The sequence below is a fragment of the Canis aureus genome, chromosome 7 (genome assembly GCF_053574225.1).
Source record: "Canis aureus isolate CA01 chromosome 7, VMU_Caureus_v.1.0, whole genome shotgun sequence".
In the NCBI taxonomy this organism is placed as follows: Eukaryota; Metazoa; Chordata; class Mammalia; order Carnivora; family Canidae; genus Canis; species Canis aureus.
Window position 1 is genome coordinate 59,563,572 of NC_135617.1, and position 27,923 is coordinate 59,591,494.

The 27,923-nt window shown below is 47.0% G+C and overlaps 2 long non-coding RNA genes across 3 annotated transcripts; one reads left to right on the plus strand and one right to left on the minus strand.

Annotated features, from left to right (window-relative positions):
* Positions 1-706: 706 nt before the first annotated feature.
* Positions 707-11,259, minus strand: LOC144317443 (uncharacterized). The gene is made up of 2 exons (XR_013383465.1): positions 10,542-11,259; positions 707-987 (listed from the first exon to the last, which is right to left on the minus strand). It is a non-coding gene; the product is annotated as an uncharacterized LOC144317443 (long non-coding RNA).
* On the plus strand, positions 10,743-27,260 carry LOC144317445 (uncharacterized). Of its 2 annotated transcripts, none has more exons than XR_013383467.1 (4): positions 10,743-11,133; positions 12,659-12,884; positions 23,325-23,509; positions 27,025-27,260. It is a non-coding gene; the product is annotated as an uncharacterized LOC144317445 (long non-coding RNA). The 2 variants fall into 2 exon arrangements; XR_013383468.1 differs by having other exon boundaries at positions 12,721-12,884.
* The last annotated feature ends 663 nt before the right edge of the window (positions 27,261-27,923 follow it).

A 27,923-nucleotide genomic window follows, 5' to 3' on the forward strand; every position in this document is an offset into this window, starting at 1 on the left:
CTGAGAGGAGAGGCAAAACAGCACAGAACAGTGGAGGAGAGGTCTGAAAGATGGGCTCGGCTTGGCAGTGTGTGGAGACCCCAGTTGAGAAATGCTGTGCCTGGGAGTAGGTGAATCAGAAGGTTTCCCTCACTGTATCTTTGGGGTAGAAGCAGAGTGGGTAGGAGTCGGAAGTCTGATGGTTGTGGATACACACCTCCCACAGCTGCCCAATTTAATGTGCAAATTGAGGGGAAAGTTATTTTCCCCTCAAATATGTGTTTGCAACCCCACAGCTGCCTTACGCATGGGCTGTGGCAATGGCATGGGCAGCACCACACTGCTCCCCAGGACTCCCAGGATGACCAGAGAGAAGAGAGCCTGGCCTTAAGCAACCAACTAGTGCATAGTCAACAGATCACCACTCTCCAAAGCATCGAGACCTGGAGGGGATTTGCTACTTTTCAAAGTCGTTAGTGTCTGTTCATACTATTCAACCTCTAAATCCTGGAGGGACGTGACAAGTTACCTAACACAGACTCTGGGTGTGCAGAGTGGGCAATGAGATACTTAAGGTCACACAGCGAGTTCATAGCTCTGTCCAAATTTAAAACCCAAACTCCAACAATCCCATCACCAGTTCTTTCCAACATGACAATAATCTCATTTAGCACAAATGTATATGTGGTTTAACGAGCAATAACAGTGACAAGCCCCTATTGCCAAATTTCTGTTCATTTCCATATCACTTTAATCATGCCTGTATGAGGCCCTAGTCCCTGCCAGCAACCTTACGGAGTAGATGGGGCAGGGATGAGCCACATGACTTTGCAGGAGGCAGGGTTGAACATAAAGAGCATAAAAGCCTTAGCACTAGCACACATGTGGTTTATGACATATCTGTGATTTGAACCAGATCTCTTGGCCCCATCCAGCATGCTCCTCACTCCGCTGCTCAGCTTCCCTATTGGCAAGGTGCCACCCCTCACGTCTTGGTTCGCTCATTTGCTGACAAAAGAGAGAAAAAAATAAAATGAGACAGTGATGATCATGTCTCTAAGACATCCACAGGCATAAGGCTTATGACCTGAGCTGAAGGGCACAGCAAGATTGCCCAGTGCAAGGCACACAGATGATTCTCCTGGCCCAGCATACCTCCAGAAAACATGTGGAGGCTCTCACCCAGTCTCTCTGGAGTGCTGACTGCATGCTAGGTGCTACTGGGATTTGGGGAAGCACCAAGCAAGACCTCTACCTTTCAGGAAGGGAAGGAGAACTAAGAAGAGTTAGAGTACTAGCCAACTGTGCTCAGTACCTTATGGATATTATTTAATTCTGGCGATTGAATTCTAAGGCATGTAGAATTGTTCCCCTTTTACAAGATCTGAGGCTTGAGGAGGTTAAGGGACACCTGAGGTTATACAACTAGTAAGTGGCCAAATTGGAATTTGGACCTACATCTTCTGAATTCCTGAGCTTGCCAAGTTTAGCACTGGCGTGGTATGGAGTAGATGCTCATAAATATGTTGAGTAAAAGAGGAGAGAAACATGAATTGGTGGTTCATGGTGCAGTGGATGGAAACTGTGATCATCACTAAGATGGTGGCTTATATAGTGGGAATGGATACTATGGTCCTGGGGAGAGCATACAGATGACTTATCACAGCCACCAAGGGGAAGGCTGGCCTTCCTGGCTGGGGAGGGCACAGCTAGAGAAGGTCTTTCTATTTCCCTGCCCCAGGTTTGTCCTCTACACCCACTAGACCAGGCACCCATGTTCATTATCATGGTTGTTCCCCAGAAGTGGAGGTAGCTGCTGCCTTGTCCAGCCCCCAAGTCCCTTCCCCTGAGCAAGTAGAGTCCTGGTGTGGCCAGGAGGGACATGCCCAGGAAACAGCCACTCACACCACCTTGCTCTTGCTGCCCATGCTTGTCTTTCTTTCCAGAGATGACCTAAGAATCAGCAACCTGAGAAGAGGATCCCGAGTGGCCGTGGTCCCACCTTCGAGGTGGTTTGATCCTCAGGGCTGGGTGCCGACAGCTGGCTTAGCTGAGACACATCTCCAAACCGCGGGCTTCAGCCGCCATGGTGTGAACTGTCTCTGAGCCTCCTCTTGGGGCAGCCACAGCCTGACACTGTGGTTCCTACATGGCTGACAGATTCTTCTGTGCACTTTGGAGAGTCACGGGAGGATTATAACTGTCTGCCCCATCCCATTACCCCCTCCAGCTGTCTCTGCCCCTGGAGAATCCCTTTCCAGTGTGTAAGGATGTCATCATCATAGCCACATTAAAAAAATCTGTGACATTTTCAAAACTGGAGCATGACTGATGTGTGTGTGTGTGTGTGTGTGTGTGTGTGTGACTCTAAGCCAAGAATATATCAAATATATCTCCCTTGCCTCCCAGAGTGGGTTTTTGGGGACAGGGAAAAAAGGGTCAAAGCAATGAATGAAATCTCCTTAGGGTCCTGTCCACTTCTTGGGCCCGACTGGGGTGAACTTCTTCTCTAGAAATCGCCTATCCCTGATCCCCTGGCATGAAAGGATTCCATGGTCTAAAAGAGAGACCATTGGAAAAGGCACATCTGGAGACCAGCCTCACAGGCGCACCATGGTGCTCGCCACCCTCCCCCCCCCCCCCCCCCCGCCGTGCACTCCTCCCACGCTGGACATGTGTCAAAAGCTTCAACGAGTCAGAAGCCCTCTCTTGCTCAGGAACTTCATTAGACTTAGCAGGTCTAGACGACCCTCATGAGGTCACTACAGACAGGCCCCTAGTGTGCACTGTCTCCAGAGAGCCCGGCACAGGCCTGCTCCCGACTTGGTCTCTCTCCAGGATGGTGGGGTCCCCCATTGCCTCCCAGTGAATCTGGTAGGCCTGCCAACAAGAGCTTGGAAGCTGGAGAGAAACCATCGTCTCAAGAGAGCCAGTTACATCTCCAATGGCTGGATGACGCCCTGCCTCCAGCTGGGCACAGCCCACCTCACTGGAGACAGAGCTCCTCAGGAAGAGCCTGCAACCCCCCCAAGACTTGCAGCCTCCGTCTCCCAAGGGAAGTGAGGTGGTGAAGCCGATTCATACTGATGGTGGAGCAGTTTTTCTCTCCCAGAAGCCTGGGGAGCAGCAGGCTTTATGTGCTGTCCCCAGGTCCTCTCTCTGCCATCCAGTGAGGCCTGCTGTCCTGACAGCCGCGCGCACAGCACTCTGGGCTGGAAGTCAGGGTCTGCCTCCCTTCCCAGGCGAGGAGCGGAGCCATTTCGGTCTCCTCTGGCCTCTGCCCAGGGAAGCTGGCAAAAAATCGTGGGTCCTGTTCCTTTGACTGTTTTCTAAGTTTTATGAAAAACTGTGGTTATGATTCAACCTCAAACAATGACCAAAGGAAATCAGAGTATTGCTTTGTTAAAAAAAAAAGAAAAGAAAAGAAATCTGGATTGTGTTATTTTAATTTAAGTTCTCCTTAGTTAAATCGGTTTCTACCATCTATTGTTCATTATTCACATTAGGAGCGCCCTCTGTTAGGCTAGATGTCATGGCCACCGTTCAAAACAGACATTCATTATATATTACAAATTAAAATGCTGATTTTTATAGATCCCACATCTTCATTGTTGAAGGAGCCCTACGAATCATTTGTTGGAATGTCATATTTAATTCATTGGCCTAACTTTATTTTGTTTACCTTCAACCCAAATGTCATTTAGTCACACCAAAGGATTCAATACATTGGCAGAACATGAACATTTATTCTATTTTTCATTTCTGCGTTGTCAAACAATAAACATTTTTCTTTTTTTTTTTTTAACTAGTAAGGGTTTTGTTTGTTTGTTTGTTTGTTTGTTTGTCTTGGAGTAGATCCTATCTTTTGTTTTTTCAAATGGTATATGAATCAGTCAAGGTCTCAGCAGGAAACAGATGGCACCTTCCAAATGGATAGTTTGAGGAGAGGAAGGATGGCCAGGAACAGTGTAGCACCCAACGGCTGGGAGCAATAGGGAGTCCTCATGCAGCCCAGGCTGAGAAGGAGTGAATGTGACCAAATCTGGAGAAAGAACTGTGGGAAGACAGCCCTGCAGGCCCCGGGGTCAGGAGGGAGGAGGGCAGTAACTCCCAACAGGAGTTATAGCCTGGCTGTAATCACTTTGACCTCAAAGTTCTTCCTTCTGAGACCTCTTGCTGACCCTCCAAGTCGCCAAAACCACTTGGCTGGCCGAGTGCATGGGAGCCCTTTGATGAGCCCGCACAGGCCAGCCTCGAGAGTACAGAAAGCAGAGCAGAGAAGAGAAAGGGTCCACAGGGGAAGCAGAGGATGCACCATATTTCTTTTTCTCCATAACATCTCCTGCTTCTCTTCCATAGTTTCCCACATGGAGTCTTATATACCATCCCCCAAATTAATGCTCACAGAATCTGTTTTCTTACAAGAAAACAAGTTGATATTTTTGTTTAGGATATCATTTATTGGGCAGCCCAGGTGGCTCAGCAGTTTAGTGCTGCCTTCAGCCCAGGACGTGATCCTGGAGACCCGGAATCGAGTCCCACATCGGGCTCGATGCATGGAACCTGCTTCTTACTCTACCTGTGTCTCTGCCTCTCTCTCTCTGTGTCTCTCATGAATAAAATAAATAAAATCTTTAAAAAAAGGATACCATTTATTAAAGCCAAATCTCTAAAAAAAAAGTTATTTTCAAAATGTTCAACTATTATAGTCAACATTTCTGTTAAAACAAACATCCAAACCTGGACACAATTTCCAGCCTGCTTTTGTAGCTCTTATGCTGCAGGCTGCCTCCTGAGGTCTCAATATTCTTCTAGCATTTATTATTTAAATTCTAATCTTCAAATGTATTATTTAATCTCAGAGAGTGTTTTATGTGAACAATGGTGGTAAATATAAAACTTATGGAAGAAAGATTTAAAGTGATTTACTTTATGTTTTCCATCGCATCTTTCAAAGACAACACAGTGACTTAGACTATATCAAATTAAAACATCTGGAAGACTTCCTAAAATTTTGCTTAAAATCTCCGATATTGTCCACCAGCATTATCCTGGTACTCTCTGTACAAAATCCAATGAGATTTTCATGTAAATGTTTCTCAGTGAAAAATTATTTTTTAAGCAGAGACGATAAACTAAAATATATTATGTTACTACTTCTAGTTTCATAAGGTAAACAAACATCTATCAAACTATCTTCAAAGTCTTGAATTTTACATGTAAATAAATTATTAACACTTCAGTGTGAAACAGTTGAAGCTTTGTTATTAATGGTTCATATTTTATTGCCCTGATGTATAAGTTTTCCAAAAAGCAATTTTCACATTGTAGTAGATAAATGTTTATAACAAGCAGGCCCATAAATCTGGACTATAATAATATGCCCATATTGAAATTTATTTTTTGAAGTTTATTAAATACATCATTTCTGAAAATACTGTTATTTTTAACTAACCACTTGACATTGTTACAAAGTCTAATAGTACTTTCCAAATGTTTTTTATTTCTTTTTTGACATTAATAAACTATTTTAAGAAATTCTGATGATTTCAAAGGCTGGTTTATATACAAAGTTAACTCATGATAATCTTTTAGTCATTGATGATGGCAAACTTTTTTTATTTAGAACATGCACTTCACTGACACAGGCTAGCCATTCTGATAATATATTTAAGTATTTAGCACTTCAACTTTTGAGCACAGTTTGCATCCCACATTTCCATGACTAGCAAAATAAGCCGGTCGTGTTTTTGTTGAAATTAGCAATCTGTAAATTGTTTTTCATTCCAGAAATAGAAATTTTGTGGTTTATTTTGTACCAATACTTCTACAGTATCATAAGACATTCTGTTTGGGTTTGTTGCATGGTGTTGGAAGATGTTCCAGGCTACAGTTGATGATTAATATCATATCTCTTGGTTTTCCTGCAGAGTCAGAAGATTAACATTCATGATATTTTAAAAGGAACATTAAGAAACTTATCTCAATCATGATTTTTTTTTCATTCTGAGTGTTCAGGGCTTTGTTTTTAATTGAGCACGTATCATTAGTGGAAGGAGCATAATGATGAGACCAGTTCAAAGAAAACTGGAATGAATCAACTATACTGATTAAATAAATAGCAAACTATTCATATGATTGCTAAATTATTTTTTCAAGATTTTATTTATATATTCATGAGAGACACAGAGAGAGAGAGAAGCAGAGACAGAGGCAGAAGCAGAGGGAGAAGCAGGCTCCATGCAGGGAGCCCAATGTGGGACTCAGTCTCAGGACCCTGGGATCACATCCTGAGCCAAAAGCAGACCCTCAACCACTGAGCCACCCAGGCATCCCTGATTGCTAATTTAGGTATAGAACCAGCTTATATCCCAACAAGCAATAACACTGTAACCTTTGGAGTTATTTTTTCTACTGGACAAATATAGTTAGCCCTTGAACAACACAGGTTTGAAGAGCACAGATCCACTTACAGGCAGATATCTTTCAATAAATCCAGGAGAGTCCTGTAAAAGTATTTTCTCTGGCTTACTTTACTGTAAGAACACAGTATATAATAATATAACATGCCAAATACGTGTTACTCAACTGTTTATGTTATCGATGAAACTTCCAGTCAATAGTAGGCTATTAGTAGCTAAGTTTTGGGCTGAGTTCTAGGCAGATTTTCAACTATGTGGCACATAGTTGGGGGGAGGTCAGCAATCCAAGCCCCTTTGTTCAAGGGTCAACTGTAGTTGTAGCTCCCCTGAACAACATGCATTTACATTGTTACTTGACAAAAGTCATTACTCTGTTTTCTGTAAGTTACACCTATCTTTAGGGATCTGTAAAATATCTTAAATTAATAGTAAATGATCTTTTGCCCGCTGCCTTACTCTATATCCTTTTTCTGAAATAAACCTTGGCTGCAATTATAATCCACTGTTAGATTTTGTTGCAAACTCAAAGATGGTCTCAAGACTAGCAACAACTCTTTAAAAGAACCTCAGCCTTTTTAAAAGTAAGAAAGTTTTGTAGTTTATGTTAAAAATAATCAAAAGCATGACAAAAATAGCTCAAAGCACAGAGAGACATTCTGAAATATAGACTCTCTGCTATCTAGTAAAGAAAAATCTTTTATTACCACTTATTAAGAGCAGACTAATTTATCCCTTTAATAGAGAGAAAACAAAATTCTAACTTTTGCATTAATATAATATTTGGCAGTGAATATTTAATATGTTTCTTTAAAAAAATCTTACTAATAAACCCATAAAACCTTAGCCAGTTTTGGCAAAATTTTGCATTTAACATTTCACTGCCTTTTTTGAGACTCATTATTTGTATTCTAATTCAAGGCAAATAAAATCCTCTTTCCACAAAGCTTCTACTACTTCCTATATTTGTAGGGGTTTTAGCCCTCACCATCTTCTTGCAAAGTCTGAAACAATCAGACTCTTTATTTTAGAGCAGAATTACTTTTTTTCCCCTTAATAAGCAAAAACACCACTCACTAACTTTGCATAAGCAGAGGGCTTCTCTGTTACTGTTACTCCTGGCATGGCCTCAGTCACAACTTTTTCCAAAGTAGGCCAGTTGTGAGACCTGAGAGGTTTGTTGTTTGTTTGTTTGTTTGTTTGTTTGTTTGTTTGTTTGTTTTTAAGAGGGAAGGGGGCCTATTTGTTTGAATTTGTGACCCTCATTTCCATATAACATTGTGGTTGCTAGAGAGGCTATATAGAGATGAGAGACAATTTGCTTCAGAATTGAGTTTGTTTAAGAGATTCTAGATGAATTCCATACATGCTTTCATGTTGGAAGGCTTGCCTAAAATATTTAAATCTTGTTAAAATCTTGAGGATGCAGACATGCCTGGACATGTTTGGGATCTACTGAAGTACCCGGAAGGGGCTATTTATTCTTGTGAGAGGCCAAGGAGCGTCTCTGGAAAGAATCTTCCATAGAGAAATCTGCAATCAGTTTTCTGTCTTTTTTTTTTTTTTTTTCCAGTTTTCTGTCTTAACACACCTGAAGTAATGTGACTCTGTATGACAGCGATCCCTAAAGAGGTAAGGTAGATGGGCACCTATACTGAATTAGTCAGGACTGCTCTTGGCTAAAAGTAACATAAATCATGACTAAAGAGTACTTAACATAAATTGAGGAGAATTTTTTTTTCCCTTATAAAAACAAGAAGCCCAGGAGAGGCAGTTCCTACTATCACTTCAAGGGTTTAAGAATTCCAAGGCTGTGGTCTCTAAAATTTTCTTGGCCTTTCCCTCACGATCACAAAATGGCTGCTGTGTTTCCAGCGACTAAGTCCAAATTCCAGTCAGAAAGTAGAAAATCAGAATAAAGAACAAGGATGAAGGGGCAATGCTGGTATCAGAAAAGCAAAATGTTTCTCCCAAGCTCCCAGTAGGCTTTTGTTGTGTTTATCAGTCACAGTCACAACAGCTGGACATTTTAACTGGCCAAATGGCTGGCCTACCAAAACCAGGATTCTCTTCATAAGGAAGAAAGAATGAAGGATATTCAATGCATGTATCTGTCAGAAAAACAGAACCTGATTTATGTAGTGTAAGTAGGAAGGGGGTGGGAAGAGGGACTTTATACAAGACTGTAGAAAGCACTAAAGGAAGGGAAGCCTGATGCTAGCTCTGAGTTTCACTGCTAGATTTCAGGGCATTGAGAACTTACGACCACAGGAAACCACCATTAATTCTAGAGCTACTAGCTCCTAAAACTACCTATAGCACTGAGGCAGGTTCAGTGGAAAAACCAGAGGCGGGTGCAAAATCCCACATCTGCCAAAACCAGTGAGTCTGCCCACCACAGCAGGAAGGAAAGATATGGCCTGCGTTTCCTTTCTTCCTTTAGGTTCTCATTGGGGAGTCTAAACTGGAAGCTTCCCAGCAATGGATTCTGGGAAATGTAGTTCCTGGGCTTTCCACCCCTGCATAACAGAGGAGACGGTGGCCTGAATGGGGGCGAGTATCTACCAGTACCAGTAGCTACCAGTACCAGCAGCTACTATGCCACCATAGTAGGCAACAACAGTGTTTACTACACTCATGCAGTGTGGAGGCATCAGAATCTGTATAGTGCAATAGCTGAACTGGGAAGGAGCCACAATGTCCTTCACTGGATAAACGGATAAAGAAGATGTGGTCTATTTACACAATGGAATATTGCTCAGCCATCAGAAAGGATGAATTCCTACCATTTGCTTCAATGTGGATGGAACTGGAGGGTATTATGCTACGTGAAATATGTCAAACAGAGAAGGACAGTCATCACATGGTTTCACTCATATGTGGAATATAAGAAATAGTGAAAGGGACTATAAGGGAAAGGAGGGAAACTGAGTGAGGAAAAATTAGAGAGAAAGACAAACCATGAGAGACTCCTAACTCTGGGAAACAAACAAAAGTTTGTAAAAGGGGAAGCGGGGGGATGTGGTGACTAGGTGATGGACACTAAGGAGGGCACTTGATGGGATGAGCACTGGGTGTTATACTATATGTTGGCAAATTGAACTTAAATTAAAAATAATAATGATAAAAAAATAAAATCTTAAGAAAAAAAAAAGAAACCGTGTAGTGTATGGAAGGGTTGGAAATTCCCCCAGGCGCTCCTACTACCTTACCACCATTAAGAGCCACTTCCTGAAGGCAAGAGAGGTACAGATGCCACCTCCTTGATGCCAGGACAATGGGTTATCTTCAGAAGGGCAGGGAAATTCTCAAAAAACACACAGATCATCCTCTCTTTTTGCATGCTCCTTTAGCCAAAGCACTCTGACATAGGTCACCTGGGCCTGAGCTAGAGTTCCAAAGAAGGGAGGTTGGGAGAGAAAGATGATTGTGTCACGGGGTCAAGGCATCACCTTGTTGCTCTCAAAATGGGGGAAGGATGTTTCGCTTACTCTGGGCTCTGGGCCATGAGCACTCAGAGACAGGGCTGAGAGTCTGCTGGAAACTGCAGCAAACTGGAAACGACTGGCCAATGTCAGGAGGAGAAGCCTTAGTGAAAGAGCCGCTGAGTCACCACAGTCTGTCTGGAGCATTAGCCTTAGAGCCAGAGACCTACCTGGCCAAGACTCAAGAAGGTGTCGCAGAGTGTGGGGGATGACTGTGATGGCGGAGGTAGGGGAGGGATCTGGGGCAGGGCTGTCACAGTTCTGAGCTGCAGGAATACTGTTTTGTTACTACTCCTGTGGCCTTACTGTACCCCCCCCCCCAACAAAGACAAGGATCAAATCTTAGCACTCAAGAACCCAACAGTATGAAACATTATTTGGAGAGCGATGAGCTGCTCCTGGCAGAAAATCAGGCCCTGTTGACAGCAGGGATGTGAGTGGCAAGGAGCGGGTGGGCTCTGCTTCTTTCCTCCTGATGTGGCCCAAGAGCAGCTGTAGTTCACTGCTGCTTTCTATGTTTTGAAAATATGAGCATGTTTAAAGGGGGCTTGAGAAACACTCGACTGGTGGCTGCAGGGATTTCTGCAGAAGGGTTCCAAGGAGCCAAAAGCATCACGGGCCCCTGTCCTGTCCCTCAGAACAGTGGAATGGTCGTTACCTGAACTACAGTCGACGTCAGCGGCTGGGGAGGTCCTCAGAGCATGAGCAGCTCCTCTTAGGTAATATGGAGTAAGGAAGCCCAGTGGCTTCAGAGCCAAACCCTAAAGCGGATGTGAACTTGTCAGGGAAGCCAAGGAGGTTTTTAGAGGGTGATGTCACAACTGACCAGAGTTCACCTCAGTTACATGGTCACCGGGTCACAATTCTGAGGTATGGCTGGGGTACAGCCTCGAAGCCAGAGAGCAGGAAGGAGCGAGGGAGGACAGGACATGGAGACAGAAGGAAAAACAAGAAAGTGAAGGAGATGTAGGAAGTGACACACAGGAGCCTGGGACGGGTGCCCTGGCTTCTGTCCTCAGAGCCAGCTGTTCAGGGGCAGAGAAGGTGACAGCTGTCCCGTGGAGAGAGAAGCCGAGATCCACAGTGAATCCTGAGGCTGAGGGTGGGAGGTCACTGGCTTCCGGCCAAGGAGCTCCTGGCAGGCATCTCCTCAGGGTGGACAGAGCTGCACTCACCACCAAGGATGCTGTCATGGAGTTGGCGAGCAACGGGTCTAGCTCCACTGATGGCTCCCCTACTGAGGAAATGAGGTAGTTTGGGGGGACCTCAAATGGATCCAGGTCTGCTGGCCCAAACTGGCCCTCTGCAACCTAGATATTGGCTGATACATACCTGAGTTGAGCCAAAAAAAATAAAAGGAGAGGGAGCCCCTTCAACACCGCAGGCCTCTGGGTTATGTCCGTGGGGTGGGGGTGAGCCCCTACTAGAGGAAAGAGCCAAAGCTCTGAGTGGGATCCTCCAGCCACTGTCTTCATGAGCCCCCTCAGCTGATGGCATTTGGATTCCACTTGAGAAAATTTGGAGTTGTCAGGAGTTGATCTTCAGCAAAAACATAGGGTGACCCTGCAACCACAGCACTGAGATTAGGGAGCAGGTCAGAGAATTTGCATAAACTTAAGAGAGCAGCTGTCACAGTGGGGGCTGTACAGACTCAGCAGTGTTGGGGCGCAACAGCCCTCGCAGCTAGTGGGGAGGCAAAGCGAGCCAGCGGGGAGGACGGGGAGGATGGATGATGGGACCCAGTTGGATATGCTACTGCAGGCAGAGCAGGAGAGTGCGGAAAGCTACCGAAAATCTCCCCTTTCATATGAAAATACAAAACTGAGCCCCACCAGCTATTGTGGGTACACCACAACTGCTATCTCTATTCAACAAATAATACAAGCAAATATGTGCAGGGCCTGGTCTACATGTTGGGAAAATAATAAACAAAACAGATGAAGTCCAAGAATAAACAATATAGCATCTTATGGGTTCAAGGAAACAGACCCCCTTGGACCCTTGTGTCAGGGCCAAAGTCACAGCCTGTCTGCCATGCTGTGTGCCCTGCCACGTGTGGGTCACGTGTGCTATCTGATTTAACTGTCACACTCCACCCAGAGGTGGGTTTGTTGTCCTCAGTTTGGGGATGAGAAAGCGCAAGCCTCAGAGGGAGATCAGAATAGTAGGCCCAAGGTCACACAGCTGTCATCAGAGAGGCTGGGAAGCCTGTGCTTGACATTTAGTTGAACAGCCCTACCTGTCTCACTCTGGACAAGAAGGTAAAAAAGCAGGCTTATACCACCTGCTCTCCCACTTCCTCACTGTTACATCTGTACAGTAATTGACCAGCCAGTTGGGTCACTCTCCAAGTCCCCAGCCTGTTCTTAGCCTTTTTAAGGAGATTAATAATAATAATAATACTGAGATGTACTCTCTGGCCTTGAGTTTTATTCTCTATTGGCAAGTCTGATTGCACATCTGTGAATCAACCTGAGGCTGGTTACAAAGCAACCAACCCCACAGGTGAAAAATGAAAAGCACAGCTGCTAAGGTACACCCAACAGTAGGGCATCAAAATGGAGTTGGGGCAGTCTAGGAAGGTTTCCTGGTGGAAGTGGGTTTTAAAGGGAATATTAGAGATACAATATACCGAGTTGTGGAGACATGAGAAGCCTGTATTCTGAGAAGATGTGAACTAGTCACAGAAGGAGGAAGGATCTGGGGAGCAGGAGAACAAGGAGCAGGGATGAAGGTTGAGTAGGGAAGGAATTCGATTTGCTTTACTTTAAGCAGTTGATCTAAAGAAGAGAGTGACCTGGGATGCACTTGGGGAAACTGTGTGATTGCATTTGAAGGAGAGCTGTGAGTTCTGAGGACACCCTCCAGGAAGAGTTGGTGCTATCGTCATGCTGATCAGCATTAAATGCTGGCTCGCTCTTTCTCACCAGACCTCAATGCACTCCGCCCCACAGCCTTAACTGTGGAGGAGTCTAAAACTGTTCAACGCTGCATCTGTCAGGTGAGGATTTGTACGTTGTCTGCACAGGTGTGAAGAAAGGGCTTTAGATCATGACTGTGCACCTGATCTTTGCATTATCTCAGAAGTCACCCGTCTTCCCAGTGGCATGCTGGCAAGTGTTTCTGGCTCTCCAAGGGAACGAAGCCCTCATTTGTAGTGGTTGCCAATTTCTACAGTGTAAATACACCCACTATAGCTTGTTTCAAGCCATATGATATGAAACCACTGAAACAGTTGAAACAAGATGTGCACGAGAGGCTCTAGATGTGCACAAGGTGAGCCAGCTGCAGCACACCACTGCCTGTGGTCTTCCCACTTGCCTGGCCCACTCCTACCTCCTGGCCTGTTTTTACCACTCCCCCACCCCACCCCAGAACAAGTCAGAGGCTCTCAGAACTCTCGCATGATTGTCCAGCATAGCGTTTATCATGAAGCATGATGATACATTTGTGGGATTTTGTTACTGTCCACCTCCCTGCTAGATTATAAGCTTCAGGAAGGCAGGGCTGTGTCTGTTTATTCCAAGGGCAATGCCACTGTGTAATTGTTAAATGAAGGCAAAAATGAAAGAAGAAATGGAGGAACCACAAACATCCTTTTTATATTTAGCAGGGTCTCTTTGACTCCCACCTCTGGGGCTGCTGATCCATTGCATGACATTAGTAGACTTTCAGGGGTGCCAAATAGAAACATGGGCATAAAGGGATCATGGAGATATGAATGTGAGAGGCAAAAGGATGGGAGTGGCTGGTGAGAACAGACAGGAAAGAGACGCTCCTTGGATGCTCCTTGGCAGATAAGTTGGACTTATCCAAAGCTTGCCTCTGAACTTCTTTATATGGAACAAAATGTCCAAGGAAAGGCTAAGCTGTGCACTATAGCAATCAGCCTTGGTTGTTTTGGCTTGATAGGAGATCTGAGACTGCCTCAGATCTGAAACGAAAGCCATGTGAAAAGAAGGCATCACACCCTTCTATCTAGCTTGAATGCTATTGTTTGAGGATGTGATGTCTTGAGCTATGGCTACCATCTTGTGACAATGAGGAAACCCAGTGCAACCAGGGTCAGGATAGCAGAGTGGGATGCCAGGAAAAAGACTGGATCTCAATGACATCATTGGTGCACTACACTCTGGGACCACCTATCTGGGCTTCTTGTTCTGCAAGATAATTAAGTGTCTTTATGGGTTAAACTTTTTAAAACTCAGATGAACTATAATGTATAGCCAAGATCTTTCATAACCACCACATCCCATTAAGTAGAATCAAATGACTCCATCACCTAGGAGATCCTTCCTCTTGATCCCTGGTTGGCATCAAGGGCCACTCTGGATAGTCAAGGGCTAGAACTGGATGGAGCCTTCACTTCTCCTTGAGAGAATGAAGGGAATGAGGAGAAGCCTGGGGGAGGCTGTGCACAAGGCAGCTCCACCGCAGTCTCCTTCTCTCTGAAACAGTGAGTCATATGCAGTGCAGACCAGGGATGGCTGGGCCAGTGAAGAAATGGACAGGAAAAAAAGAGAGGGGACCAGGGAGCTTGGTGTGTGAGCCCCTATCTCTTGCAGAAATGAGATGGCAACTGGCCCCCACTTTGGAAGTGGAGACATGACTGGGCATGCAAGGGTGGAGGGGACAGCACAGTTCCAGTGAGACGCTAGGCAGGGAAAGGTGCTTGTAAAGAGGGTGGCTGGAGCCCCTGACAGCCACATGGAACATGGGCAAGCCACCTAGAGACCCTGCAGCAGTCCAGAGAGAATTGAGGACATTCCTCGGTTCTCCGGAGTGGGGGCCCACGCACCTTCTTCTGACTCCTGCTGTCCTCCTCCTCCTCCTCACAGTGTTTTGTCTGTCTCCTCTGCCACATTGTGAGTCGGCCCCTCAGGCCCAAAGACATACTCACGGTTACTGCATGAATGAAGGCATACGATTTTGTTTGGGGGACTATTGCACCACTGGACTAGTGTTCCATGGGACAATTACCGTGGCAACTCTTCAGCTGGTGTTACAGTCCAGGAATAGTACCACTTAGACACCCAGGGTATGCACAAGTGTAAGTGCATGTGTGTATAAGTTTGTCCCTGTGCACTTGTGTGCTTACGTGTGCAAAAGTGTGTGTGTTTGCATGTTTGTGTGTGCATATGTGCATGCATGTGTGTATGTAGGGTAGGGAATGATGCTGTGATCAGTTACTACCTCTTCTCTATCCTTTATCTTTTGGTATATGTGCTGCCGAAGCGAGCACTATCCTTTACCTTTGGGACCTTTTTTAGGCAGTACATGGAATTCCAGCTGTAGGTCAACAAATACGATCAAAGAAAACTAAAAAAACTAAACGCTTGCCACTTACACAAAAATACACGGCTACTTTCTATTTTCCAGTGTTGCAGTCATTTGTGTTAGCCTGTGTGTGGGCAAACCAATATATTGACTCTGCCACATATATTATTTGAGGTAGAAATACCAGTGCATTTGAGCAGCATCAACTGACAAAAGGGAATTATGTGTTTATGGCACATAACATCACCAGTCTGGATTGTGACACTCAGCAGGGCAGGCCCTGGGGACGGCGGTGAAGCAGGTGGGGGTTTATTTAGATGGAAGGTAGAAATATTTGAAGCATGAAAAGCACTTGACCCACTTTTACCACTGGAAGGCAGAGGGGCACAGCGATGAGGAGACTCCTGGCTGACGTCCAGTGAGGCACTGGATTCTGCTGACAACCTGAATGATCTTGGAGGGGAACCTTCCCTGAGCACCCAGATAAGAGCCTAGACCGCTGGACACCTCGACTTTGGCCTCATGAGGTCCAAAGCTGAGCCATGCTGGGCCACACTTCTGACTTCCAGAATCAGAGATAATGAACAGAGTTGTTCAAGCCACCAAGTAGGCAGCAATGGCAACTGATACATCCTCCCACCCGGTTATGCCAGGCCCTGGCTGGTAGCCTGTGTCCTGGCTGCTTCCTTATCCTCTCCCCTGAGGAAAAACAAACAAACAGCAACAACAACAAAAAACACTACCTAATCTCTGTTCTGTTTATCTTGGTCCTTGGCCTGGGAACCAAGAAACTAATTTCCACTCATCTATGAATGACAGTGACAGGGATGTCTTCTCACTGAGGTCCGGGAGTGGATTGAATGGGAGACCCCAGACATTCCCAGGAGTCGGGGGTGACAGTGGGGACCAGGCCAAGAGACCTGACTCCTGGCCCTCCTCTGCGTCTGCTTGCACATCTCACACCTGAGGGATCCAGTCGCAGGAAATTGCCAGCAGGCTGAACGAGGAACCCTCTCAGGCTGACTCAGCCAGGGTCTTATGGGATTTGAACCCAAGGCTCCAGGGTGTGTATCACTGGGACAGGAGACCACAAACCTGCATCTCTACCTGATCCAGCCAGGGCCTCCCTGCCAATAAGTGCTCCTTCTGCTACGCGGCTACTGTTTTTGTTTCCTGGAAGTCATCCCATCCATCAGAGCCTCTAACCGCCCCCTCTCCTCCTCCTCCACGGAGACCTCCACCTTGAAAGACAGAGCTCCAAGTGGCCCCTGCTGGCCTGCCAGCCCCCTCTGCAGGCTTAGAGGCACAGCTGCTCACCATCCATCCAAGTTGCCCCTGAAAATGATCAATAGGACGAGGCTGAGTGAGGGCAGCTTTGTCTGAACACTTAATTCCAACATTCTGAAAATGTGATTCTCCTCTAGAAAGTGCCCACCAGGGTAACACTCAGCCAGCCAGCCACTGTACCTTAGTTGTTCAACCATCACTCTCCTGCCTGATTGTGTTAGCATGTGGGTGAGTTGCCGATCCTGTCCAAATATGTCTCCCCTGTTTTTTTCTCATGTGCTTGTCCTGGAACCCAGTCAAGGAAGGCAACATGGATGTACCTACACACTTGCTCCTAGTGAATCAGACTTCTCTCCAAGAGACACTCACTGGAGAGGGCGTGTGGTGCAATGGTTAGGGCACAGACTCTGGAGCTGGGCCCCTCAGGAACTGCTGGCTGTGTGGTGCTCACCAGGCAAGCTGGTTAACTTCTCTCTCTCTCTCTCTCTCTCTCAACATCCTCATCTGTAGAGAAATCATGGTGTCCATCTCATGTGATGGCTATGAGGATTGAAAGGACGAGTGAAGCTCAAGTGTTGTTGTTGTTTTTGTTTGTTTGTTTGTTTGGGTTTTTTGTTTGTTTGTTTTTGTTACTACTTGCTTCTTGAGGTATTGGCAATGGCCTTACCTTAAGAATCTTTCTAGAATCCTGGCCACAGGGGCTTGAGCTCATGGTTGTTATCTTCTTTGCCTGATATTATGAGAATATCCCATGTTCCTACTGGGTGGCTGTCATTACATTCAGGCGCTGTACTGGTTATTTATTGATTGATTCTTAAAGATTTTATTTATTTATTCATGAGAGAGAGAGAAAGAAAGAGACAGAGACATAGGCAGAGAGAGAAGCAGGCTCCATGCAGGGAGCCCGACATGGGACTTGATCCAGGGTCTTCAGGATCAGGCCCTGGGTTGAAGGCAGCTCTAAACCCCTGAGCCACCCGGGCTGCCCTGTCTGATTATTTAAAACAGAAAAATGCACCTTTTCTCACAGCTGGGAACAATGACAGGGCCACATCTGGTTAGCAGTCACAAGTTCTCAGACCTTGGGCAGAGAGGGGCTGTATGGTGTCAGCACACTAGAATGTAAACTCCCTGTAGGTAGAAATCCTACTCTCCTAGTCTTCCTCACTGTCCCACACACCGCCTAGCACATACTTAGTGCCCAGTTCACACTTTCTGAACGAATGAACAGGGAAACAGCACACAATAAAAGACAAATGCTTTGGAATCTTCCAATGGAAAGCCTACATTTTACTGTCTTTTTTTTTTTTTTTTTTTTTTTTTTTTTTAGATATCAAACTTGTTGGTAAAACTTGGCTTTGACCTGTTGGAGCTTTTGTTTGTTTTTCCAGAGATGTCAGAGGGCAGGCCCTTTTGGAAATATCATTCATTGGGTTATCTAGCCCCCAGCATGTCCCCCACCACTGAGCCCAACTCTTAGGCTTGGGTCTATGTTTTCATAATCAAGCTTTGGAAAGAGAGGGGCTTTGAGGTCCAGTGATCCTCCAGGAGAAGGACAACCTGCCTGGGTCCAGGGCTGTGGTCACTGTTGAACCTGGTGGTAGAGAAGCAGAGCAGTTGGCACTGGGTGGGACCTTTGCCCGTGGAGGTGCCAAGTCCACCCTGGTAATTTCTGTGCAGCAAGACTACAACTGGGAGCCAGGAGATGTGAGTGATTAATGGCTCCAATGAGAAGGGTGGAAAAGAGATTTGCATACCGGGAGGGTGCGCCTCTGTGGGTTGAATTAAGGCAGTTGAGAAGTCTAATAATAGGTGTTTCAACAGGTAAACTTCTAAGGCTGGTTCAATCCGTCCAGACTTCTGGTGCCTGGGATTGACTCATCTTTCCAGTGTCTCTGGCAGGTTTCCATAAAAGCTCCTTCTTTTGGGGAATGCTGGGTTTGCTGTCCCCTGGGGGTGAGGATCACTTCTCTGTTTTGAGGCTCCCAGCATGGCTCATGACAAAAGCAATGCCCTGGTCCCACTGAGATCACAGTATCTTTCTGAGCAGGACTGTTGAGCTGCGGTTCTGTCCCTGAACCTCTTTTTCCATCCCACTTCGTCTCCTTGCCCTTTAGAGCTCAACTGTTGAAGCTGCTGTGGAAACTCTAAGAGTCCAAGTGCTTGGAAATAGAAGGATCATCATAAAGGCCTTTGCAGATTTCATTACGAAGTCTGAGCAAACATGAGCTTCCTTCCCTCAGAAAACTCAGCAGTGGCCATTCAGTCCTTCCTCTCTCCATCCCAGCACTTGTTAACTCTTGAATTTGTTCCTCTTGGTTTTTTCCTGCCACCCTAGGTCAAGCCATGAGCTTTCTTTTCCCATAAAAGTCGCATGGAGGGTGCCCTGCTTCCGTACTCCCCCCTATAATCCATTCCCTACAGAGTTGCCAGAGGATATATTTTAAAAATGCAAACCTGTTCATATTGCTCCCCTTTGAAAGTCCACCAATGGCTTCTCATTACTTCAAGAATAAAAATCCAAATCTTCAACCCAGCCAATAAGGTTGTGTGTGGTTTGGCCCTTGCCCCAGCTCTCCTTTGATAAAAATCTCATCATTCTACTTCTGCATCACACAAATCCAAGTTTACAGTTATACGATAGTGGGATGGTTTGAGTAGAGAGCAAGTAGAGCACTTCATGTGGTCATGGAGGCTGTGTACTGTATAATTCCAGGGGATGGGGGTCATTTACATAGATTAAGACATTACTGGACACCTGGAATTGTGCAGTGCACAACCTGTACAATCACACACCATAGCCCATTTGCAGCTCCTGGCAGAGTACCTGGCACTTGGGAGGTGCTCAGTAAATACTGGTTGAATATGTTGGTGCAACTTTAACTGAGAGGATAACATGAGCATCCTATTAATTTTAGTGAACCCCTGGCACAATCAAAAAGACCCTAGAATATTAGAAATGTAATAAAAAGAGATTCTTCAAACACAAATATTTTGTAGGCATTTGATCATGATAATAATAGCATTTATCTATAAGCTTCTACTCCTTAACACAGTCTTAGGCTGAATGCAGGCTTTATTATACTCAATCTTCACAACAAACTCTTGAAATTAGTCCCATTATTATTTTCTTATTACAGATGAGGAAATCATTCCTCAGAGGGGCAAACCACACAGCTCCTAAGTGGTTACACTTTGAACCAGAGCTGTCTGACTCCAAAGCCCATCTCATCCCCTGAAGCTCTGAATGCCCAGGGTCAAGACTGTCATTATGTCTTCCCAGAATCTTGCTTGGAGAAGCAAACAATAAGGTTTTCAAAGCCTGGTGCCTGTGAGTCCTGAGTATATCATCTGGAACAATCTCTCCTGGGGCTGTGGATGGTGATGAGCAACATCTCCAGGGCCTCTGCCTCACCTACTTCCAGAGAGTCAGAGAAGAGGCTCATTGGGTCACCCGAGGCCTTTGTTTTGGCCTCTGGCTCAGATGCAGTGCAAAGGGCTTCTTCCCCCCAGTATGGGGGCAGTGGTGGGTGAGCAAGGGACAGAGAGCCTGCCTGCACTGGGGGCTTAAGGCTTCTCACATTACAGTTATTGCTACCATCTATCAGTTGCCTGCCATATCTAGGCATCATGCAGACTCTCTTGCATACATTACTCCTCCGGAAGGCGGGTAGAATTATGCTCATTTTACAGCTGAGAAAACTAAGGCTCATTGAGGTTAAGTAATTTATTAAAGCTTCTACAACCTGAGCGTGGCAGACCACGAGTCTAAATTGGGGCGGCCAGGAGCTGAAGCATATCCTCTTACTAGGATGCACCATGGCTCAGACTGTATCCAAGACCAAAGACCAGCTCCCGGGGAGGTTGACAATGCGACAACCTTCCAGCCCTCCTTCCACTCCTGTCCCACAGTGCAGTGCGGCACCAATGCTGGTTTAAGGAAATTAATCCCTCCCCCCAGATCCATAAGCCAATCAGCACAGTCTCATCCTCTTTGCCACAGTGAGTTGTTCCAGGATGGGGAGGAACCCAGCCAGCCAATCAGTGAGCAACCTTCTCCTGGCCATGGTGATTGGCTCAGGCTAGCCCAACCAGAGTGAACTGGAGAATACGGTGGAGGTGGGGGTAGTGAGGCGGAGAGCTCCCTTTCTCTTGCGCTTAGTGTGGTGTGTGGATATGAGGCCTGAAACTGTTGCTGCTGTTTAGCAACAGATAGTATCTGGGAATTCAGACTGCAATGAAGCCAAGCCACCAACCCAAACTGATAGAGCAGAGAGCATCACAAAGAAATGAAGCGGTAGCCCTGATCAAACCACTCCTGAAGGTTGAAGCAGTCCTAGAATTTCAATTACATTTGCTAATGTATTATTTCCTTCCTGTCCAAGTCATTTTTGAGCTCAATTTTATATGAATTGCCGTAGAAATTATCACATCCAGAATCTCCCACGAAGTTGGCCTGAGTTTGTTTTCTCCGAACCCAGCTGCTTCTAATAGAAGCTTGCAGCTGGAGTAAAGAAGTAGCTGTATGGTGGGCCGAAAGTGCAGGAAAGCATTGGGAGCAGGCTGTGAGCAGGTGAGGGGTGAGGAGGGTGAGTGGGTGAAGGGTCCAAAGAGTAGGGGGGTAGGAGACATGAGGAGAGTAGGGATGCGGTGGGGGATGGGGGCTGGAGGATGAAAAAAGGGCAAAGCAATGAAGGAGTTCGAGGGATAAGAGAGTGCAGGGTTAGGGAGGTAAAGGAGGCAAAGGGGCAAAGGAGCGAGGGGCTGAGGAACTAAAGCAGGTAAGGAAGTGAGGGGGCTGAGGAATGAGGGAGGCAGCCTCCCAAGGGCTGTCCCAGGCCAGCTGGCTACCAGAAGCACCCCTCTGGCTGCCGGCCAATCCCTTGCCTGCTCTGAGGGTGAGGGTCCCAGGGTGAGAACACTGCTCCTGTTGAGGTAAATCTTTGCCTTCCATGTTTTCACTTCCTTGCTGCTTAATTCAAGGAAGCAAGCCCTGGGTTTTCTAGATCCTTGTTCCAGAGAACTAAATGGAAGAATTCACTTGCTTCAAGGAGAGGGAAAATTTTGGAATTAAAATGCTCCCACTGCTCCTGCCTCAGCCTTTTGTCCAAAGAGTGCTGGGAAGAGCTTGGGTGCAGCTCGAGGGGAGGGGAAATAACCCCACTTTCCCTAGACTCCGTCTGTAAAAACCTGGAATCCCCAACAGTGAGGGAATGGTGTAAATGCAAAGGGCTTTTTCCTGTGACAAAAATAAGTTTTCAATCAATCCTGTGAACAGTGAGCTATCCGAGTATCTTGAAAATAGGTGACAGTTTGCAGGACTCTGGTCTCCATTTCACGGAAGCCATCACTGCTGGAAAGCAAGGCACAGCCAGGGACAGGGTGCACCTAATGACTTCCCCAGGAGAATGACCTGAGTTGGCCTGTCTCCAGCGCCTCGCTCAGCACCTCAGCATCTAATCATTCTAAAAGTTGTGGATCCAGGGCCCCTCAAAATACCCCCAGACCGGCATGCCAAACTTCCTTTCTCTAAAAGACACATGCGCCTTTTGTCCCTTCTCCAGTTTATCTTTCTTTCAGAAATATCCTGGAAGTTTTAGGTCAGGGAGTGGTGGGAAGATTAAAAATCTTGTCCAAATCTAGCTGCATGGCCCGAGTTGTTTCCTAACCTCTCTCTGAGTGGGTATAATTCTGTCACAAGGCAGTTGTTGTATTACAGAAGAAAAATGCCCATTTCAGCACAAATTCTGACACACAGTAGATGCTGAATAAATACATTGTTTGAAGAAGGTATCTATGCATTGAATGAAAGGATAGATTGACCAGAGTGTGTCGTTGGTCTTAGTTGCAGACAATAGAATCCATTTTAGCTAGTTTACATGAAAAGGGAGACTACTGAGAAGTTTGTAAAATTTCTTGGAAGGCCAAGGAACCAAGCCAGGAACAATGCATCTTGGAGAAACTTCCATCCAAGCCATGAGACAGTTTCAGCATCAACTCCACACCTGTGATCTTGGGGACGAGTCAGGATGGTTGCAGAGTAAACACATGCCTTCTCCAGGGGATCAGTTGGCCCCATACCTGGCCATCACCTCACATTGTTCCACACGTCAAGTAGGACCACCACTTGTTATGTCCAGGCCATCATCAGAACTCTGGCTGCAGGCGGTCAGCCTTCAGGAGGGACAGTTGGGACAAGGTGTTCAGTGAGCCAGCCTACAGGGTCGGCATCCAGGTCCAGGTGAAAGAGTATTGCCGGTAGCTACAGCATCAGTCTCTGTCGTACTCCTTAATCTTCTCCAAAGGCCTCCCAGAGCCAGCCCAACCTACTCCCTCAGCATGGCCTTTCACTTCTCCTGTATAGAAATCCTCTCCTCCAGGCAGCCCAGCTACTGGCTTCTACCTCCTGAAATACTGTGGGACACAGGAGGCCAGTGGGCATGGTGCATGCAGGTGCACAAAGCCTTGACTTCACCGACTCTGTTATTTATTTGCTAGCTGTGTGACAAGGACACCATGATTCTTCCTCGGCTTTAATTTTTTTTTAATTTTTTTTAAAATTTATTTATGATAGTCACAGAGAGAGAGAGAGAGAGGCAGAGACACAGGCAGAGGGAGAAGCAGGCTCCATGCACCAGGAGCCTGATGTGGGATTCGATCCCGGGTCTCCAGGATCGCGCCCTGGGCCAAAGGCAGGCGCCAAACCACTGCGCCACCCAGGGATCCCCTTCCTCGGCTTTAAATTCTTCCCCTGCCATCCGGTGATCATCATTGTGCCTGCCCTGTTGGGAGACTCCAAAGAGAGACTAGGTGGGAAAAGCACTTGGTGGTGTGTAGATTGTTCCTATCATTACTCTGAGCTTTCCTGTCTTTCAAGGCTCTGCTCAACACTGACTTCATCCACCAACCCCACCTGGATCTCCATTCTTTTGGAATTGTCCCCAGAGTCTGCTCAGCATTCTTGAAAATGTTCTTCAAAGGTTGCTAGTTCTCATCGTTGGAGGGTTGATCTGATATTTAGAAGCATTTTAAAGCCATTTGAGGCCAATCCCAGGGAATTAGGTGAGTAATCAAACTGGGTAATAGGATTTTTCGGTCAATAATGAGGTGGGGTGGAGTGGTTTATTTTTTTTCCATGTAGCCCACACAAATGGACTCTGAAGGCAATTCCAAAAGAGATGCCACAAGGTACTTGAGCAATGGCAGCTTCCCTGGAATAGGATGGAGCTTTCCAGTGGAATGTCTTTGGAGTCCTAGTCTGTTTGCTGAAAAAACACAGTCATTATTTTATAATCACATCTTGCATAAACATCAGCTTTTCTCTCCTGGCTCTGAAGCTGGCGTATATAAACAGTGTTCCCTCAATTTATTTTGAGCAAATGACCATACTCAACAAGCAAAAACCTATAAAAACAGAACATATGTATGTAGAATTTCAGCGTTGTAATTAAATCAAACTTACAGTGAAGTGAATCTGATATATATTTAATCATTTATAGAGTTGTTGCCATGTGGCTTGGTAATAAGGCACGCATGTTCCTCACCTAATTTTGGCATGACAACTTCAAACATGTTGGACATCAGCTAGGATAGGGAGACAGGGAGGAATGGGCTAGGGCTTGGGGCCCCAGGCCTCCCCCCTGACATCCTTCCCCAGTAGGTCTGGGCACAGGAGGCTGCCCAGCCTTAAGCTAAGATGCACTTTCAGTGCCAAGGCCGAGCCGGGGATCTGAGGACAGTGGACTGTGGATGCCGCCAGTTCCGTCTTCTGGCAGAAGAAAAATGAGTCTGAGTTTGGGAAGATGCTTCTGAGGCCCCACGAGGCAGGTGGCTCCTGGCCTGTAGGCTGCCGAGCCCAGGTGAGGACCGAGCCTGGGACCTTGGGCCACTTTGTAACCTCCGCAAATCTCAGCTGACTCTGTGAGGCCATCTGAACACACTGTAGGTGGTCGGTAAAACAAGTGTGTGGCGCCCTCCCTCTTCTCTTTCCAGGGAAGCTGAGAAGCCACAGAAGCCCATAAGCAAGGTCAGGGGCACCAGAAGGGGGGCAGATCCAGGCTGTCATTTCTCCATTGGGCAGCAGTAATCGCCCAGGGCTTTGGGAAAGCTCCATTGGGGTGTCCTCTATGGAGCTGTTCAAATGTCAGATCCTCCTCCTTCTCCTCCTTCCCCTCCTTTGGTTACCAAAGTAATTCCTAATAACAGCATTAGGGGAAGAGGTGTTTTTGTTGGGGTAGAGGAAAGAAGGGGTTCCCTCAGGGAATATTACATATGGAATGTGGGCCACTTTTGAAACTCCTGGTGGCTAGGTGATGCCTGCGGGCAAGGGGTCGGGCTTGGAGAGAGGACTGGACACAGGGCCCAGATGGGATGGGCCATCAAGTACTGGATGGACACAAGAGGGCAGGCACCAAAAGCAAAATGGAGGTCTTCTGGGCTTTCCAGAAGCTAAAGGACTATTCTTTAACCCTCTGATAGTTGGGCTAATTCTCCCCACCCTAAGGGTGTGGTGGTGGGCTGGGAGCTGACCGAAGGCAGACACTGGGGTATGCATGTGAGGTGAGAGGTCAGAGCCCCCCCTAGACCTGCTCCAGGCAGGTGTGAGGTTGAGCCAGCCTCCCAGATCCAGTCCTGTGCAAAGGTCCAGGAAACCGGCCTGCATATCCTCCTAATTTGGCTGGATTTTATTCAAGGTGGGCGGTCTCGGGCTTCAGAGGGAGGAAGGAGGAGAAAGGGACTCAAACTTGTGGTCCTTATTGATGGGAAAGGGCCTTTCTCTGGAGACAGAAAGAGGAAGAGAAAAACAGCAACAAGTCTGAACAGTCCAAAAAGCCAGAGAAAATGAGATTGTCAGATTCCCCAGCCCTGCCTGATTCCCCTTCTGGAGCGTTTTACAGGCCTAAAGACGACCGTGACTCATTCATTAATTTGAAGAGAAAACAGGGGAAGAAAACAACAGGATCGTCCAGACATGAGCATTCTTCTAATGCCTTCCATTCCCCAAACACACATTTTCAACCAGATTCTTTTGGCTTCCCAGAATGTCTTAATTTTATGCTTTCATGAGTCATTAGAGAGGAGAATTCTGAACCCTATAGAAGGGGCAGCGGGTCAACACAGCCATTGATACTTGGGGGCCGAGACAGGAGACCCTCATGGCAGAAACCAGTGGGGCCCTGAGCCCTGCCCCATGCTTGCCTTCCCCCCTTCTCCTCTTGTCTTTCCTTACTGGCCCTCCCTCCCTCCCAATACCCTCTTCCCATCCTTTCTTGTCACTCTTTCTCTCCCTCTGGGTGTCTCTTAAGGGACAGGTCACTTTTGGTCACCCGACACAGCCCCTTCCCTCGCCCCACAAAGCTCTGTTCCCCTAAGCACCACCCCCACCTCCCACCCCCGTGCCAAGAATAGTCTCTGCCCCGGCTCCTTTGCAATGCAGAACAGACTTACCTGGCTTGATGCACGGTTTTTAACCAATTATTTGAAAAAGCAACAGCCAACTTGGAACGCCACGTGAAAGAACTTTTCTTACTGCTCCTGCCTTCTTTTTTTAACCAGCATCTTCTCCGACCGTCCCTCGCCCCTCTGGACCTCTCCTCCCCCAAATGCTTGCTTTGGCTCGGGGGAGAGGTTTTCGATATCCGACACCTCTTGAAAGTGTAGTTTGGCAAAGGAGAATTGAAATCCATTCCAGCAGGCCAGGCCTGCACGAGGGGCTGCAGAAAAACCACCTGGGTATCTCCTCACGCCCGACGAAAACCAGGCCTCCTGTCTACAAAAACAACACCCTGGTCTTTCCACTGTTGCCTGCCCTGCTCCCTGCTCAGCTGCCCCCTGCTCTTCGGGAACTGAAACGAATCAAAAAGCCTGGTACTAAAAACAGGTGGTAGAAGCAGGCAGGAGCAGGCCTGGGCAGACCAGGGGCATCTTGGAACAGGGAACTTTGGAGGTCGGGCCTCTGGGCTTGTTCTAGACTCTCCGCCCCACTGCCCCCCCTCCATCCCTCACCTCCAACAGGCTGCCCCTGGACCCTGCCACGACCATCCTCGAGCCGTGCAGATGTTCAAACTGATTGAAGACGTTCCTGGAAATGCCGGGGGGCGAGGGGGGGAACCTGTCTTCAAAGGTGCCTTTAGCAGGCCTCACTGGGGAGCCCCCTGTCCCCCAGCCGCTGGGAGAGCTGTTGCAGTTGGACCACCTCTTTCTCGCTGGGAACCAAAATTATTTTCTGAGGCCTCAACGTGGGCTGGTGTCCATCGGCCCAAAGAGAAGAGTGAACACCTTTTCTCAGGAAAGCAGTTGTAAGGTGATGCAGAGCATCATGATGGAGAAAGCGCAGACCCAGAAGCCGCAGGGGGGCAGATGGAGACAGGCGCTCCCAGGCGTCGGTCGTGCCGCACAGAAGAGGGGCGCCCCCCCAAGCTGGAACCGATCATGTTCCCGTGAGCACACGCACAAGCACACACATGCACAGGCACCCCCACACTGGCAACGAAGGAGTTCTGCATCATGTGATCTGTACTTTTATTGCGCACATTGTATACCTCATACTTTAAAGGTTGTTTTTTTTTCCTCTCTAGGTGTAAACTATTAAGTACAAAAAGAAAATGAATTCCAGTTTCTCTTTTAAAACTGTATTCTCGGGATCCCTGGGAGGCGCAGCAGTTTGGCGCCTGCCTTTGGCCCGGGGCGCGATCCTGGAGACCCGTGATCGAATCCCACGTCGGGCTCCCGGTGCATGGAGCCTGCTTCTCCCTCTGCCTGTGTCTCTGCCTCTCTCTCTCTCTGTGTGTGTGTGTGTATGTGTGTGTGTGTGTGTGTGACTATCATAAATAAATAAAAATTTAAAAAAAAATAAGAAAAAAAAATAAAACTGTATTCTCAGAGAAGAGTCCTGTTGCCGAGAATCGTTTCTTTCCCCTCCCTGCCCGTCCCCGGCCTCGTTATGAGGGCAGCACTGGCTCCTCAGAGGCCCCCGTGCTGGGGCCAGGGCCCCTGGGTTCTTTCTGGGCTCCGCCACATGCCAACAGGGTTTTGCTTAGCAAGTCCCTTCTCTCTGGGTCTCAGTTGTCTGCTCTGCTGTAAGTGAAAATGTAAAACCCTGTCAGCATTGGTTGGTGATTTTTTTAAGATTTTATTTATTTATTCATGAGAAAGAGGCAGAGACACAGGCAGAGGGAGAAGCAGGCTCCCTGTGGGGAGCCCGATGCGGGACTCAATCCCAGGACCCCAGGACCCCAGGACCACGGCCTGAGCAGAAGGCAGATGCTCAACCACTGAGCCAGCCAGGCGCCCCTGGCTGGTGATTTAGAACCATAAGACACTAGCTTCAGATCTCATGGCCTCCCAGCCCCACCTCCTGCCTTTGCTTATGAGGCCTGAAGCACTTACATTTGGGCCAACCTGTGAGCATTCCTCTAGAGAGCTCCATGCCTGCTGCTTTGGGAGGGAAAAGGCACAGGGGGCCTGTGCACTGGCC